This window comes from Leopardus geoffroyi, chromosome X (genome assembly GCF_018350155.1).
Source record: "Leopardus geoffroyi isolate Oge1 chromosome X, O.geoffroyi_Oge1_pat1.0, whole genome shotgun sequence".
In the NCBI taxonomy this organism is placed as follows: domain Eukaryota; kingdom Metazoa; phylum Chordata; class Mammalia; order Carnivora; family Felidae; genus Leopardus; species Leopardus geoffroyi.
In genome coordinates this window covers 123,314,353-123,329,883 of record NC_059343.1, presented here as the reverse complement: position 1 = coordinate 123,329,883, position 15,531 = coordinate 123,314,353, and the positions used below count along the sequence as shown (strand labels likewise).

The following is a 15,531-nucleotide window of genomic DNA, read 5'->3' as shown; positions in this document are numbered from 1 at the left end:
GGTAAACCCATAGAGATGGCAAGTAAATCAGTGGCTGCCTAAGGCCTGGGGGAGGTTGGGGATGATACGTAGTGACCGAATGGGCACGAGAGATCTTGTGGTAGAAGGAATGGTCTAAAACTCGAGTGACGATGGTTGCAGAAATACAAATTTGCTAAAAATCATTGACTTGTGCATTTAAAATCGGTGAATTTTATAGGATTTAAACGCTATGTCAATGAAGCTGTTAAAAACAAAAACAAGCCCTGAAGCCACAGGCCCTGAACAAAGTCCTGCGGTTGTGGCAAAATGGATGATCAGAGGCCTTGCTAATTCCAGTTCGTTTTTTTCCTCTGCTAATTGCTCGTGATAACCTAGATTCTGTCCTGATCTGTGAAATCGGCCTGGGACAGCCTCAGCTGCTGAAGCTGTTACTTTTAAGAAAACCCATCCTCCCCCCGCCTCTTGGCCTCGTGAGAACCACACAAACCCCACACTTGTTCAGCCAAGACAGCTGAACTTCCAGCGTAACGTGTAAGGGACAAGGTGCGCGGCCCCAGCTTGGCAGCGCTTTGTCTCAAACCTTGGTTTTGGTTTTTGCTTTCAGTAGGAGCCGGCAGTCCGCGAGTGGTCTGTGATAAAGCTCCATCTATCCCTTCCCTCCAGAATGCTTATTTCCCCCTACTACTCATCCAGCCAGGCAGTCTGTGGTGTCATCGTATTCTGCCACTGAGCTATCAGCGATACTATGGTGCAGACCTTGCAAATGCTTAATGTAGCCATTCGCTGTGCAGTATAGTAGAAATTCGTGGATATGGTAGAGGGCTGGGGAGAAACTAGTTTTTAAACAGAGAGAAATACCAGAACATCTGCAGCCCTCCACCAGGAGACCCTGCTTCCCTTTCTTTTTTAGGAGTTGGGAATGAACTCCAGAGAGCAGTTGAAAAATTCGAGTTGGACTGAACCATCCTCCTCCAGAAAGGCCGGGTGGTCGAGGCTTGGAGGAAATGCTCTCATCCAAGAGCACAAGGCTGCTTCCCACAGCCGGCAGCAGGCCCGGCAGGTGGGGGAGGGCCAGGGAGGACGGGAGCCTTTCTGCTGCCAACGTGGGGGAGCGCGGTAGCTCCGCACGGGCACCGTTGTTCTAAAGTAAAAATGCCTCCTGGCAAATGGGAGACTCCAACTTGTAGGAAGAGAAAAAGCTGGAGACAGAAGAAAGTAGTCCAGAGCCAAAAAAAGAGCATTAAGAAATCTTTTCTTAGGAACGTGATTGTGTGTGTATAGAGCAGTGCTGTCCAACCTATCACTAGTCACTAGTCACATGTTGGTATTTAAATTTGAATTAATTAACTTTAATTAAATTAAAATTTCGCTTCTTCAGCCATACTAGCCACATTTCAAGTGCTCAGTAGCTCGTAGCTCTTTTGAACTGCACCATTTAATCTAGGAGAATACAGAAAGATATTCTGTCTGGGCCCACCTGTTTATGCTTGAAGTAGGGAAACACTGTTGAAGAAATACGGTTTTACAGATTAAACTTGGGCCAGTAGACCTTGTCGATAAGCAGATAGCCCCTGGCCTGCATCCAGTGGTTCTCAAACCTCACTGCACCTCAGAATCACCTGGAGGGCTTTGAAAACTCCCAGTGCTCAGGCCACAAAGCTGACCAATGAAATCAGAATCTCTGGTGAGTGGGATCGGACATCAGGTTTCTTTTAAAAAATAAACTTTGAGAGTAGTTTGTATGGTACTCTTGTCACAATTAATAAACCAATATGGATACATTATGAAGGTCTACACTTCATTCAGATTTCCTTAGTGTTTACTTAATGTCCTTTTTCTGTTCCAGGATCCCATCTGGGACATATACTGATGAAATTTTTTTTTTTTAATTTTTTTTCAACGTTTATTTATTTTTGGGACAGAGAGAGACAGAGCATGAACGGGGGAGGGGCAGAGAGAGAGGGAGACACAGAATCGGAAACAGGCTCCAGGCTCTGAGCCATCAGCCCAGAGCCCGACGCGGGGCTCGAACTCACGGACCGCGAGATCGTGACCTGGCTGAAGTCGGACGCTTAACCGACTGCGCCACCCAGGCGCCCCAGTATACTGATGAAATTTGAAGTGGGGTTCACGAACAAACGACTAAGAAAGAATTTTTGAGATGTCTTCAGTGCGAACAGGTGATTTTATTAAAGTATGGGGACAGGACCCATGGGCAGGAAGAGCTGCACTGGGGTTGTGAAGAGCGACTGATGATATACTTTTAGATTTCGTGGGGCGGGGGTTGGAGGGGAGGAGTAGAGATAAAGTTAGTTTCCAAGGAATTTTCGGATGCTGAAAGCAGGGTCTCACAGGAACAGAAGATTTAGCTATTGTCAAGATAAGGTTGCTTTTAGTTTTTTAAGGTGTAAACATTAAGGCATTAAGGCAGCCATAAACGCCTTGGGGAGTGTTACCCGCAGCAGGTGTCCTGACATCTATCAATAGGCCGCAGGCCATAAGGGAATTTAATTTAAACTACATCTTTCTTGCCTTTGTTTCCCTCACCACATACCACCTTACATTTAGTTGTCATGTCTCCTGGAGCTCCTCTGGAATATGACAGTTTCTGAGACTTTGTTCTTTATGATCTCGACAGTTTGGGGAGGGGGGTACCAGTCAAGTATTTTGTAGAATGATCTTCCATTGTGACTTGTCTGATGTTTTCCTCATGATTAGACCTAGATTATGGGTTGTTAAGAAGAAAACCACAGTCACAAGATGGAGTCACTTATTCTAAGCCAAGTCACCAAACTAGGGCTTAATATCTAACCTAACTGTAGTTTGCACCTCCCCCAGAAGGTACTCCTAACTGGTCAGTCAGGAATTTTCTGGTCAGTACCAGTGTGGTCATCTGTCACATGGGCCCTCTCTGCCTCCCAAAAGAAGAGGAGATAATCTGCATGGTAAGACCTCTTGCCATCCCCCCTAAGGGAAGCTGATCTTGCCAGAAACAATCCTTTTTTTTTTTCTTTTGCTGGTGACTTCCTAGTCCCACCCTCCTTCTTTAAAAAACCTCCCATTTTGTACACTCCTTTGAATATCTCTCTGATTTGCTAGATAGGATGCTGCCCAATTCATGAATTGCTTAATAAAGCCAATTAGGTCTGCAAATTTACCCAGTTGAATTTTGTCCCTTAATGGGGTTTTGGAAGATCACAGATAAAGTGCCATTTTCATCACATGATGTCAAGGGTAAGTACAGGCTACCCATATGACTCCTCGCTGTTGATGCTGACCTGGATGAGAAAATGTTAGGATTATCTACCATAAAATCACTCCCATACCGTCCGTACTCTCTGGAAGGAAGGCTCTATGCCCAGCCCATATTTAAGGCATGGGGATTGACACTCCACCACTTTGAGGGGGGAATGTTTACATAAATTATTTGGAATTCTACTACATGGGAGATTGGTTTCTTCCCTCCCATTTATTTATTCATTCACTCATATGATTATATAATATGGACTCATGTGCATTTATATTATACTTCAGGTTATATAATCCAATATGTTATTTTGTTGTTCCCATTGTTCCTCCTGTGGCTGAGAGCTCTTTCAGTCTGTGTATGTATCCCCTTGACATAATTCCAGCAATGTAGGAGGTTTTCTTTTGAGCACTTGCTTACTGTACAAGATGTTCTAGGATCACCTTATATATATCCTTAACCCTTCCTAGAATCAGCCATTTCTCCAAGGAGCCCTGGTTCCTTTTATTGGAGAATGGTAAGACTAAGACCAAGTATTAAGCGTGCTCACTGCTATTGGGGTTCTTGCTTCTAGGTCCTCAACGGACAGAGCAAAGAAACATATATATGTGCATGTACTAACCTGAGTATATACACATGAACACACATCTATAAATATTTCTATATGTAGCCATCTGCATATATATTAAAGTTAACATGGGTTCATACTGATGTAGCCAACTCTCCATTACCACATCAATCATTCTAGCCTTCTCCCCTTGCTTAGCTGTACTTCCCATTCTGACAGTGAGAAAGCTTGTTCCCACCATTGCCATCCATTTACTTGATTGTTCAATTCCAGTATACATGTATAGTGATATCAGGCTTGCTAACCCGCAACCATCACCACAGTCAACTTTAGATTATGTTCATTACACGAAGAAAAAAACACACCTCTATCTCTTAGCTATCATCCTTCTACACCCTGTCCCCAACCTCCCCCCAGCACTAAGCAACCACTAGTATACTTTCTGTCTATGGATCCCTAGTCTGGACTTCCATATGAATGTTATCTTCATCTTTATTCCTCTATACATACTGTCCTCCCCCCAGCCCCTGTCTCTGTGTCTCTCTCTTTATATATAATATACTTGTATATTTCTTCTTTTTATATATACTTTACTGCCTTATTGCAATGGCTAGGATCTCCAGTACAATGTTAAATAGAAGTGGTAGGAGTAGACATCTTTGCTTGGCAGGAAAACAATCTTTCACTATTAAGTATGTTAGTTATAGTGTTTTTTAAAGCATGTTCTTTATTAGATTGAGGAAGTTTCCTTCTATTCCAAGTTTGTTGACAGATTTAATCTTGATGGATGTTGGAATTTTAAATAACTTTTTCTCTTTCTATTGAGATGGTCACATGTATTTTCTTTGTTCTTGTGCAGTGGTAAATTACATTAATTAATATTTGAATGTTAAACCTACTTTGCATTCCTGGTATAAACTGCATTTGGTTATGATGTACCATCTTTTTTTTCATGCTTTTGGATTGGATTGAATAACTTTTTTAGAGTTTTTATAGCTATATTCAGGAAGGATATCTACCTGTAGTTTTCTTTTTTTAAAAAAATCTTTATCTGGTTTGGCTTCATAGAATGAATTGGGAGGTCGACCCTCCTGTTTAGTTTTCTGGAAGTGTTTGAATAGAATTTTTAAAACATATTTGCTAGTATTCACCTCTAAAGGATATCTGGACCTGAGGTTTTCTTTGTGGGAGGTTTTTAACAAGTATTCAATTTCCTTAATATGTTCAACACTTGTCATTACATATTTCCTCTTGGATGTGCCTTGGTAGTCTGTCTTTTAAGAAATTTATTCACTTCATCCAAGTTGTCATATTTATTGGCATAAAGTTATTCATAATATCATCTTCTTTCATTTTTTAATTGAGGTAAAATATATGTAATATACAATTTATCATTTTAGACATTTATAACTGTCCAGGTCAATAGCATTAAGTACATTCACACTGCTGTGCAGCCATCACCACCATCCATCCCTAGAACTCTTTATCTTGCACAACAGAAACTTTGTCCCTATTAAATAACAGCTTCCCTTCACTTCCTCTCCACAGTCCCTGAAGCCACCATTGCCCTTCCTGGCTCCGTAAATATGACAACTCTATTAACTAATATAACTCAGATTATACAATATTTGTCCATTGTGACTGTCTTATTTCACCTAACATAATGCCTTCAAGGCTTATCTACACTGTACCATGTATCAGAATATCTGTCCTTTCCTTTCCTTTTGGAGGCTGACTAAGATCTCACTATATGTATATTTCACTTTTTATTTTTTATTTATTTATTTTTTTTATTATTTTTTTTTAATTTTTTTTTCAACGTTTATTTATTTTTGGGACAGAGAGAGACAGAGCATGAACGGGGGAGGGGCAGAGAGAGAGGGAGACACAGAATCGGAAACAGGCTCCAGGCCCTGAGCCATCAGCCCAGAGCCCGACGCGGGGCTCGAACTCACGGACCGCGAGATCATGACCTGGCTGAAGTCGGACGCTTAACCGACTGCGCCACCCAGGCGCCCCTATATTTCACTTTTTAATTTATCCATTCATCTGGAGATGTCCACTTGGATTGCTTCCAATTTTTGGCTAATGAGAGTAACGTGGCTGTGAACATAGATCTACAAATACCTGTTAATACTTGTTCAAGTCTCTGCTTTCAATTCTTTCAGGTATATACCCAGAATTCGAAATAATGGATCATGCTGTAATTCTGTTTTTAATTCTTTGAGGAACCACCATACTGTTTTCCACAATACTTCCTTGTTGTACGTTTCCCACCAGCAAAGCCCCAGAGTTCCAGTTTCTCCATCTCCTTGCCAACACGTCTTTTCTGTATCATTCTCCTTCCTCTGACTACTTTTAAGATTTTCTTTTTATCACTGGTTTCAAGCAATTTGATTATGAGATGTGTTAGTGCAGCTTTCCTCATGTTTCTTGTTTTTGGGTTTGTTGAGTTTCCTGGCTCTGCTGGTTCATAGTTGTCATTAACTTTTGAAAAATCTTGGCCATTATTTCTTCAAATAGTTTTTGAATTTCCCCCCTCCCCTCTTTCTTCTGGAAACTTCAACTGTATATATATATATATATATATTTGGTTGCTTGAAGTTGTGCCATTTCACTGATGCTCTGTTTATTTATTTATGTTTTGAGTTTGTTTTCACTCTGTGTTTCGTTTTAGATGGTATGTGTGGCCATGTCTTCATAGTCTTTTCATCTGCAATGTGTCATCTGTCATTAAATCCCATCCAGTATATTTTTCATCTTAGACATTCTAGAAGTTGGTTTGGATCATTTCATATGTCCCATTTCTCTACTCAGCATGTCCAATCTTTCCTCTAGCTTCTTGAACAAATGGAATACAATTATATAATTGTTTTAATGTCCTTTTCTATTAACTTATTCTCTATTTAATTTCTTTGTCAATTTTAATAGATCTTTCTCCTCGTTACAGATTGTATTTTTCTTCTTCTTTGCCTGTCTGGCAAATTTTTATTGGATGTCAAGTATTGTCAGTTTCACCTTATTAGATACTGAATATTTTGACACTTCTATAAATATTCTTTTTTTAAAGTTTATTTACTTTGAGAGAGAGAGAGAGAGAGAACAAGTGGGGGGCCAGCGAGAGCGGGACAGAGGATCTGAAGTGGGTTCCACGCTGATAGCAAAGAGCCTAATGTGGGGTTTGAACTCATGAACCATGAGAGCATTACCTGAGCCGAAATCAAGAGTCAGACGCTTAACCTACGGAGGCAACTAGGAGCCTCCTCCTATAAATATTCTTGAGCTTTGTTCTGGGATGCAGTTATGTGGAAATAGTTTGATCTTTTCCGGTCTTGCATGAGCGAAAGTTTTGTTAGTTGGGGCAAGAACATGGTTTTAGTCCAGAGTTAATTTTTGATTACCCCTGAGGCAAGATCCTTTTTATTATTTAAACCTAGGATTTGTCAACTTCTGTACTATTGACATTTTGGGACAGATAATTTCTTAGAGTGGGGGGCTGTTTGTGCATTGTAGGATGTTCAACAATATCCCTGACCTTTACATACTAGATAGCATGCACCTGACTGGGAAACCAAAAATGTCTCCAGATATTGCCAAACATTCCCTTGGGGACAAAATTGCCTTCCATTGGGAATCACAGCTTTAACCGGTGCTCCCTGAGTTATGAGATTTCTCACACTAACTGGACAACAGATACTATTTCTGCCTGTGTATGATCTCTGGGCACTGCTCCCTATAATGCTTTTTGGTGATTGTTTTCCTGGTTTTGGGTAGTTTCATCACTTGCACTGATCAGTATTTTCCCGAATATTTTAGAGAGACCCCCTGAAGATCTCTGGACTTCTCTCTCTCTCTCTTTGCAGCTTTTCCCCCTCTGAAACTCTGTTATATGAATCTAGTCACCTCTGTTTCTTCAGGCTCCCACCTTCGTGTACTTAATTCAGAGAGGCTGCTTAGGCTCCCCCTCCCTGTGCTGAACCCTGGAAACTTTCTTCAGGTAGTAATCTGGGGCAATATTAAGGCTCACCTCATTCATTTTTCCATATTTCAGGGATAACTCTTTTTTGTTGCCTGATGTCCATTGTCTTAAGTGACATATTTTGTGTATTTTGTCTAGTTTTTTTTTTAAGCTATTTCAAGTACCTTCCATAATACTTTGAATACTTACCAAGGGTAAGTACCTTCCATGATACTTTGTCTTGACTAGAAACAAAAGTAACATTTAGTAGTGTGCCTTTTTTAACTCTTAAATATTTGGAGCTTTTCCAGATATTTTTATTTCTTTCTAATTCAGTTCCACTCTGGCTATAGAAAAGTCTCTATATGATTTCAATTATTTTAAATATATCAAGACATGTTTTATGGCCCAACATATGGTATATCCTGGTGAAATGTCCAATGTGAACTCAAAAAGAATGTCCTTTGTGCTGTGAGTGGATGGAATATTTTATAAATGTTGTGTAGGTAAAATTGGTTAATGATGTCATTCTATTCTTTATATCCTTACTGATTTTTTTTAGTATACTTGTGTCAATTACTGAAGGCAGAATATTGAAGTCTCTCAATGTAATTGTGGATTTGCCCATTTTTCATTTTGTTTCTGTCCATTGTTGTTTCATGTATTTTGACGTGCTGTTATTGATTTCATACATATCTAGAATTATTATGTCTTTTTGATGAATTGACCCCTTTATAATCATAAAATGTAAATGTCCCACACTAGCTTGGGTGATATTCCTTGTTCCGAAGTCTTCTTTGTCTGGTGTTAATATAGCTAATCAGCTTTCTTATGATTAGTGCTTTTGTGGTCCAGATTTTTCCATCCTTTTATTTGTGTCTTCATATTTAAAGTGGATTTCTTATATAAATTTACATTTAATGTAATTACCAACTTGTTTGTATTTAAATGTAACATATTACTATTTGCTTTCTGTTTTCCCCACACGTTCTTTGTTCATTTGTTCTTCCTTTCCTGACTTTTTTGATATTATTAGACTATTTTATTAGCATTCCATTTAATCTCCTCTCTTGGCTTATTAGCTCTACCTCTTTGGGTTTTTTTTAATGTTTATTTTATTTTTGAGAGAGAGAGAGAGAGAGAGAGAGAGAGAAAGCATGAGTAGGGGATGGTCAGAGAGAGAGAGAGACACACACACAGGATCCGAAGCAGGCTCCAGGCTCTGAGCTGGTGGCACAGAGCCTGATGCGGGGCTCGAACTCACAAACAGCGAGATCATACTGAGCTGAAATTGGCAATTAACTGACTGAGCCACCCAGGTGCCCCTATTTGTCTATCTTCAAATGATATTATACCCCGTTAATACACCCTAAGAACCTCACAACAATATTCTTTTTTTTTTTTAATTTTTTTTAACGTTTTATTTATTTTTGAGACAGAGAGAGACAGAGCATGAATGGGGGAGGGGCAGAGAGAGAGGGAGACACAGAATCAGAAGCAGGCTCCAGGCTCTGAGCCATCAGCCCAGAGCCCGACGCGGGTCTTGAACTCACGGACTGCGAGATCGTGACCTGAGCTGAAGTCGGAAGTTTAACCCACTGAGCCACCCAGGCGCCCCTCACAACAATATTCTTCCATTTTCCTTCCTATCCTTCATGGTATCATTTTCATACATTTTCCTTCTGCATATGTTACTAGCACAACAATGCATAATTATTGCTGCTTCAAACAGTCACTTAGCTTTTAAAGAAATTTAAAAGAATGTGAAGAAATCATTTAAATATTTACCCACATAGTTAGCCTTCCCAGTTCTCTCGATTTCTTTGTATAGATCCATGTTTTCATCTGGTATCATTTTCTTCCTGCTTGAATAGATTTCTTTAACGTTTCTTGTAGTGCATGTCTGATGGCAAGGAGTCATGGCAGATTTTGTTTGTCTGGAAAATTCTTCATTTCACTTTTGTTTCTGCAAGCTCTTTCCCCTGAGTATAAAATCCTCAGTTGACAGTTACTTTAGCACATTAGAGTTGTTGTGCAGTTGTTTTCTGGTTTGCATAGCTTCTGGTGAGAAGTTTGTTATCACTCCGAAGTATATTCATGTATCTCTCTTTTGTTCCTCTTTTATATTTCTGTGACTCCAATTATGTGTGTGTTAAATCACTTGACGTTGTCTCACAGGTTGCCAGAAACTTTCTTTAAACGATGTCAGGCTTTGTCCTGTCCCATTAGGCAGGAGAGTCTTGAGCAGCTCTAGGGGCTGTGGGACCCCAGTGTTCAGATGGGATCCTTCTTGCTGATTGCTTCTCTTCCACTGTAATATTAGCCTCTCAATAATCATGACAGCATCTTTATTATAATTATTTTATTAAATTTTTTTAATGTTTATTTTTTTTGAGAGAGAGAGGGAGACAGAGCATGAGTGAGGGAGGGACAGAGAGAGGGAGACACAGAATCTGAAGCAGGCTCCAGGCTCTGAGGTGTCAGCACAGAGCCTGATGCAGGGCTCGAAACCACAAGATCATGACCTGAGCCGAAGTCAGCAGCTTAACTGACTGAGCCACCCAGGTGCCCGTATTATCATTATTTTAGAGCCAGGAATTTTCCTGACTTCTCTTTCCATTCAGTGTGTCTTACTGAAGTAACGTTAAGGTGTTAAGCAAGTTAAACATGTTTGCAATTGGTCACTTCCCCATCTGCCAACATATTTGTTTTACTGATATTTGGGTGTTTGTATGTGTTTGGATATAGATGTATTTCTAATAACATAAAAGTTATGGTAGTAATCAATATTAACACTAGAAATTTCAAAAATACAGAAAAAGGGAAAAAAAGGAAAAAATAGAAATTATCCATATCTCCCACTCGCAGGTAGAGATAATTGCTGAAACCACTTGATATGCATATTTCTTATACATCCTTCTATCATAACTGTTACTTTTTAAATTAAAAATTTGGAGTATGTTGGGCATCTATTGTGCAACCTACTCTTTTTGCATAATATATTATGGATGACTTTGCATTGATTAAGTATTCTATTTTATTTACTCAACAGAGTACTTACTATATTTCAGGCACTGTTATAAGCACTTTATAAATATTAACTCATTTACTCCTCATGACATCACTACTGGTAGATATTAACAACATCCCCCATTTCATAGAAGAGGACACTGAGGTATAGAGAGGTTTAGTAATTTGCCCAAGATCCTCTAGTTAACCTTGTAAATCATGGGGCCATATTCAAGCTCAAGCAATCCAAAATATGATTTTATTTCTGTTTTTATGTAATCTAGTTTCCGGTATGTTTTTACTAAGGATCCTGACACACCAGTAAGGCCCAGTTGAAGTAGTCTCCATTGCACCATGAATGGCTCATTCCCTCCACTGCCTACCATCCATTTCCTTTCCTCATAGTTCCCTAATTTCTTCTTAGGGACTTTTCTTCCACTGGGTTCATGCTTGGTTGATGATAAATCTGGATTCCTGCCCTCCTCCTTCTCACTGCCCTGGCAAACCTGAGGGCATATATATGACCTAAGCATGACTAATCGTAAGCTGTTCCCTAGGACTTCGATTTTTGGGTGTTTTAAATTCATTTGTTTCACTATAATGTCAGCTTCACACGGAGAGGGATTCTTATTGGTTTTGTTCCTGGCTGTATTTCCAGTACTTAGGACAGTTCTTGGCATGACAGCACAGTGCTAGTCACAGAGTAGATGTAAATTGGAGCTATCACCACCACCATCATGATCATCATCATCATCTATCTCCCTCTACTGGAATGGAAACCTCATGAGAGTGGGGGTGTTGTCTGTTTTGCTTACTGCTGTATCCCTAGCATGTAGAACTATGCCTGGCACATGGTAAGTACTTGTAAATATGTATTTGATGAGTGAATGGATTCCAGTGGTGGTATATGCTTGGGTGAAGCTGCTGAGTGGTTCCAGACCCTCTGGAGCACCCTGGTTCTTGGCTCTTTCAAGTTTGGTTCTTTAGCTTTCTTATGATCTCTTGAACTTTTCTACAGGCTTCCAGTACATTTCCATTTGTGTGTGCGTGTGTGTGTGTGTGTGTGTGTGTGTGTGTGTAAGTTATCCAGAATCTTTTTTGGTTGCTTACACTCAAAGACCTCTACCTGAAAACCAACTTATAGGAATGTCTCTCTCTCAAATCTGGAGCATTATGTTGTCAATATCAGTGGAGAACCAAGGACACGTGGTCTGATATATGATCTTTGTGAGTTGTTAAAGTTGGTATTGCTATGATTACTGACTTGACTGTCACTATTTGCTGAAATATTGGCACTTGAAGGGCTAGAAGGACAATTAAAGGGTTTGTGGGGATACTATCCAGTAGGGTATTTAAAGTCAAGATAGTCCTGAGAAAAAGGGAGCCAGATGCTGACATTCTTTCTCATGTACCTGGCTGCTGTCTGTCTCTAGAGTGATTGCACATTTGTTAAAGGTAGTCGTTATCTTGTCTTGAGGGCAGAGATCCATGACTTATATTTTGGATGTCTAGTAGATAATAAAACTTAGCATCAGAAGACCTCAGTGTGAATCTATTCCTCCTACTTATTGGCTTGAGCAGTGTGAAGTCCATTCTTCAAGTAGCTCTGGTGATACAGCACCAGTGATATGAAGGAAAATGCCAAGTCCTTTCTGTGAGTGCCTCACACTTTTTTCATGATACCATTCCTGAAAAAGTCACAAAGTGTTTCACTTGCAGATCAACGTTAATTTAATAAGCACCACCCCTTTATTTTCTATGCTTGCTTAAATAGCTCAAAGGGGTCAACTACAGGCTCTAAGATGATTTGTAACTAGGCAAGGAGGCTGCTTCATCAAAGGCTCCTTAGTGGGAAAGTAGTTGCTAAAAATCCACAAAAAATTGATTCTTTCTTTCCATCTAGGTGTATACCCCAGCAGGATCTGTAAGTCCCTCTTCATCATTATTATTCAGCTTAATCTGAAGTCATTTACTAGCTCCCTTCCTTCGGATTACGGCCATCTGGGCTGTTAGCATTTCCTCCAAAAGATTAGTAATCAATTAGTGTGCAGAAAGGATTTATAAATATGTAAGGACTGTGTTTCCCTGGGCTAAGTGGGTGACATTATGTTCCTGTGCCTCATCTTTTTGTGCTTCTAGACACATCATCATTTCCCAAAATAAAGCAAGTAAGTGCAAACTCAGTGAGCAAATAAAATCTTTCTTTGGTGGTTTTCTAGGACTAGTGTAGGAGGCAAAACCAGATTTCCTGGTAGATGAGTTTGGGAGAAATGCTGTCATAATGCCTTGAATAGAAGGCTTGAGGCCAAGTATGTAATCGAGCAAAACTCACTCTAACATTACTGTATTAGTAGGAGCCCATAATCCCTTCTGTGGGAGTTTACAGTTGCAAGGCTATTAGCAGGCCATAGTTCCTCTAATTGCAATGGGACATGCAAGACCACATCTTAGCCACTTTGGGGACAGTTATGCCAGGAACATTGTTGTCCACTCACCATCACGTTGACCATCTTCTCGGACAATGCTGCCCATCTTAGGAAGCAGCTGGCTTAGAAGTTGTTCTTGTGTGACTTGTTAGCTACCAACTTGATGACCTTGCTGCCAATCATTACAAACCCAAACATTTAGTTTGTGTCACCTCCAGCTCAAGGTTTCTTAGATTCTCTCTGGCAGAACACAGATGCTATTCCCTTTCACACTTTCAATGCAGAGACTGGGAGCTGGACAAATTCAAACTGTATCACAGACCTGTGATTTTCCCAAGCACTTCTTTTCCACCCCAGGAACTCATCTGCTCCAGAGCTTGCTCTGGAGTGGAGATCTTTAGAAGAAGCAAGGTGGTGAATTACTGTGCACTCTTGTTTGAGCTTCATGGGATGGGAGGGATCTTTGGAGGAGCCCAGAGAAGGCTTGGGCTTGCACTCAGCAAAGTGGTAAGTAAAAGATTTGGTCTCTAACATTATCACACTTCCTCTTGTCTCTACCCTTCCGATTGTACAGATACCTGGTCTTCCATTTCATTCAGTAAGGAAAGGTACCACACTGGCTATAAAGCAGCAAAGTGAAGGAAGAGAGGAAACATGCGTGTGAAAATCTCAGGAAACTTGGAGTCATGTTTCTTTTGGTTGTAGGTGACAGAAAGAGGATGATGATTGAGTTTATGAGCCCTCTGAAGATCTGGAAACAATGAATTATGAAGTCAACTTGAAGAAGCTAGGGACAATTCATGTAGAAGAGGGAAGGCTCAGGTAGGGGTGAATAAGGTGGTGTGGGGACATGAGAACCATCTTCATCTGATGAACAAGAGGAACTAGATTTACGGGCTGCTGTGGAGGTGGAATTAATAGCAATGCAGGGGCAAGGGAAGGAGTATCACATAGTGGAAAGTTCATTGGTCTCAGAATCAGGAGACCTAGACTCTGGTACTGGTTTTGTCTCTATCTGAATCTCCTCCTCGTTAGGGGTGGTGAAGCCATGGTTTGGATTGGCTGGGCAATGACTCAGATAAGATTACTGGGATTGTGGGTTGGAGACAGTGGATCCAAAGGTATGGGCCAGGGTGAGGAGGCAAGTCTAAGTTCTTTACAGAGAGCTAGTGATGAAATCCAAGCCTCAGTTTGAAGGTCCAGAGGTAGGCAAGAGTCACGAGGATATTAGAGCAGGAGCAGGTCAGGAATAAGCTGGGGCAGGTGGGTTTTGGAGAATGGTAAAAACATGAGTAGGTGCTTTCTGCTTGCCTCTAGGTATGTGAGGAGCCTGGTGGGGTGCACCAGTTTAGAGGGCTAGTGCAAGTCATTATCTAGCCATGAGACTTGGGCTGACTGTCCTCCCATATCTGGGCCTCAGGTATCTCTGGTGTGAAGTAAGGGGGCTGCAGTCATGTCCCCCTCTGGTTTTATGAGTTACAGGAAAGAAATCTTGGGTGTTCTATTAGAACAAGGTTTTCTGCCAATTAGAGCAGTCCGCTTATGGATCTGGCAACCTTGGCAAGTAGAGGGAATTCCAGATCTATTAGCAAGATGAGGAGGCCCAAATTCTGTTCTTCCACCTCTTTAAGGTAATAGCTCTTCTAGAACAGGTGAGAACACGCCCTGCAGGTACTGTCTTTCAGTAGCATCTGCCCCTTCATGTTTGGCTGGCTTCTCCCAGTCAGTAGAGCTCTCACAGGAATCGGATGTTCTCTATTTTGCCACAGTAGAAAGCAATATAAACACTCTTCAGCTATTCACTGGTGTGAGTGTTTTTTGTTGTTGTTGTTTTTGTCTTCTTTTTGGAAAATCTCCATGGCTGCGCCATTTGGCTATCTGAAGCTTCTGCATGCATCGCAAACACCATCTGTTATAACCCGAGACACACATACTGCATGTAATTAGTAATATAAGCCAGCTTTGCAGCTGTACATGGCAGGGGAAATTGACACAAGCACAACTTCCTCTGTAGGACTGATATGGTGAATGGGGCATTTGTGGTTTGTCTGAGCTTTGGTGTTCATCAATTAAAGATTTCTTTTGGCTGCTGTGGAGATACTGCTTATTTGATTAGAAAACTTGCCTCGAAGAAAATGACTATCTTCTTCTTAGAGCTGTTGAATACACATTGAGGAGGAAGTCCAACCTGGGGGCTATTTCAGGAGGCCTCACGAGAATTCCTCGGTCAGGGTAAGCATAGGTGTAGGTGCAGAAGGTGTGACTCTCTCTTTTCATCTCTGCCATTGACATCCTCCAGAGGGGTCCCACGAGGTCACTGAGCTGGCATACTCCTCTCCCC

The 15,531-nt window shown here is 40.7% G+C and overlaps 1 long non-coding RNA gene across 1 annotated transcript; it reads left to right on the top strand.

Moving 5' to 3' along the window:
* The first annotated feature begins 2,084 nt into the window (after positions 1–2,084).
* On the top strand, positions 2,085–14,988 carry LOC123594889. The gene is made up of 2 exons (XR_006710924.1): positions 2,085–2,162; positions 13,896–14,988. It is a non-coding gene; the product is annotated as an uncharacterized LOC123594889 (long non-coding RNA).
* Positions 14,989–15,531: the final 543 nt, after the last annotated feature.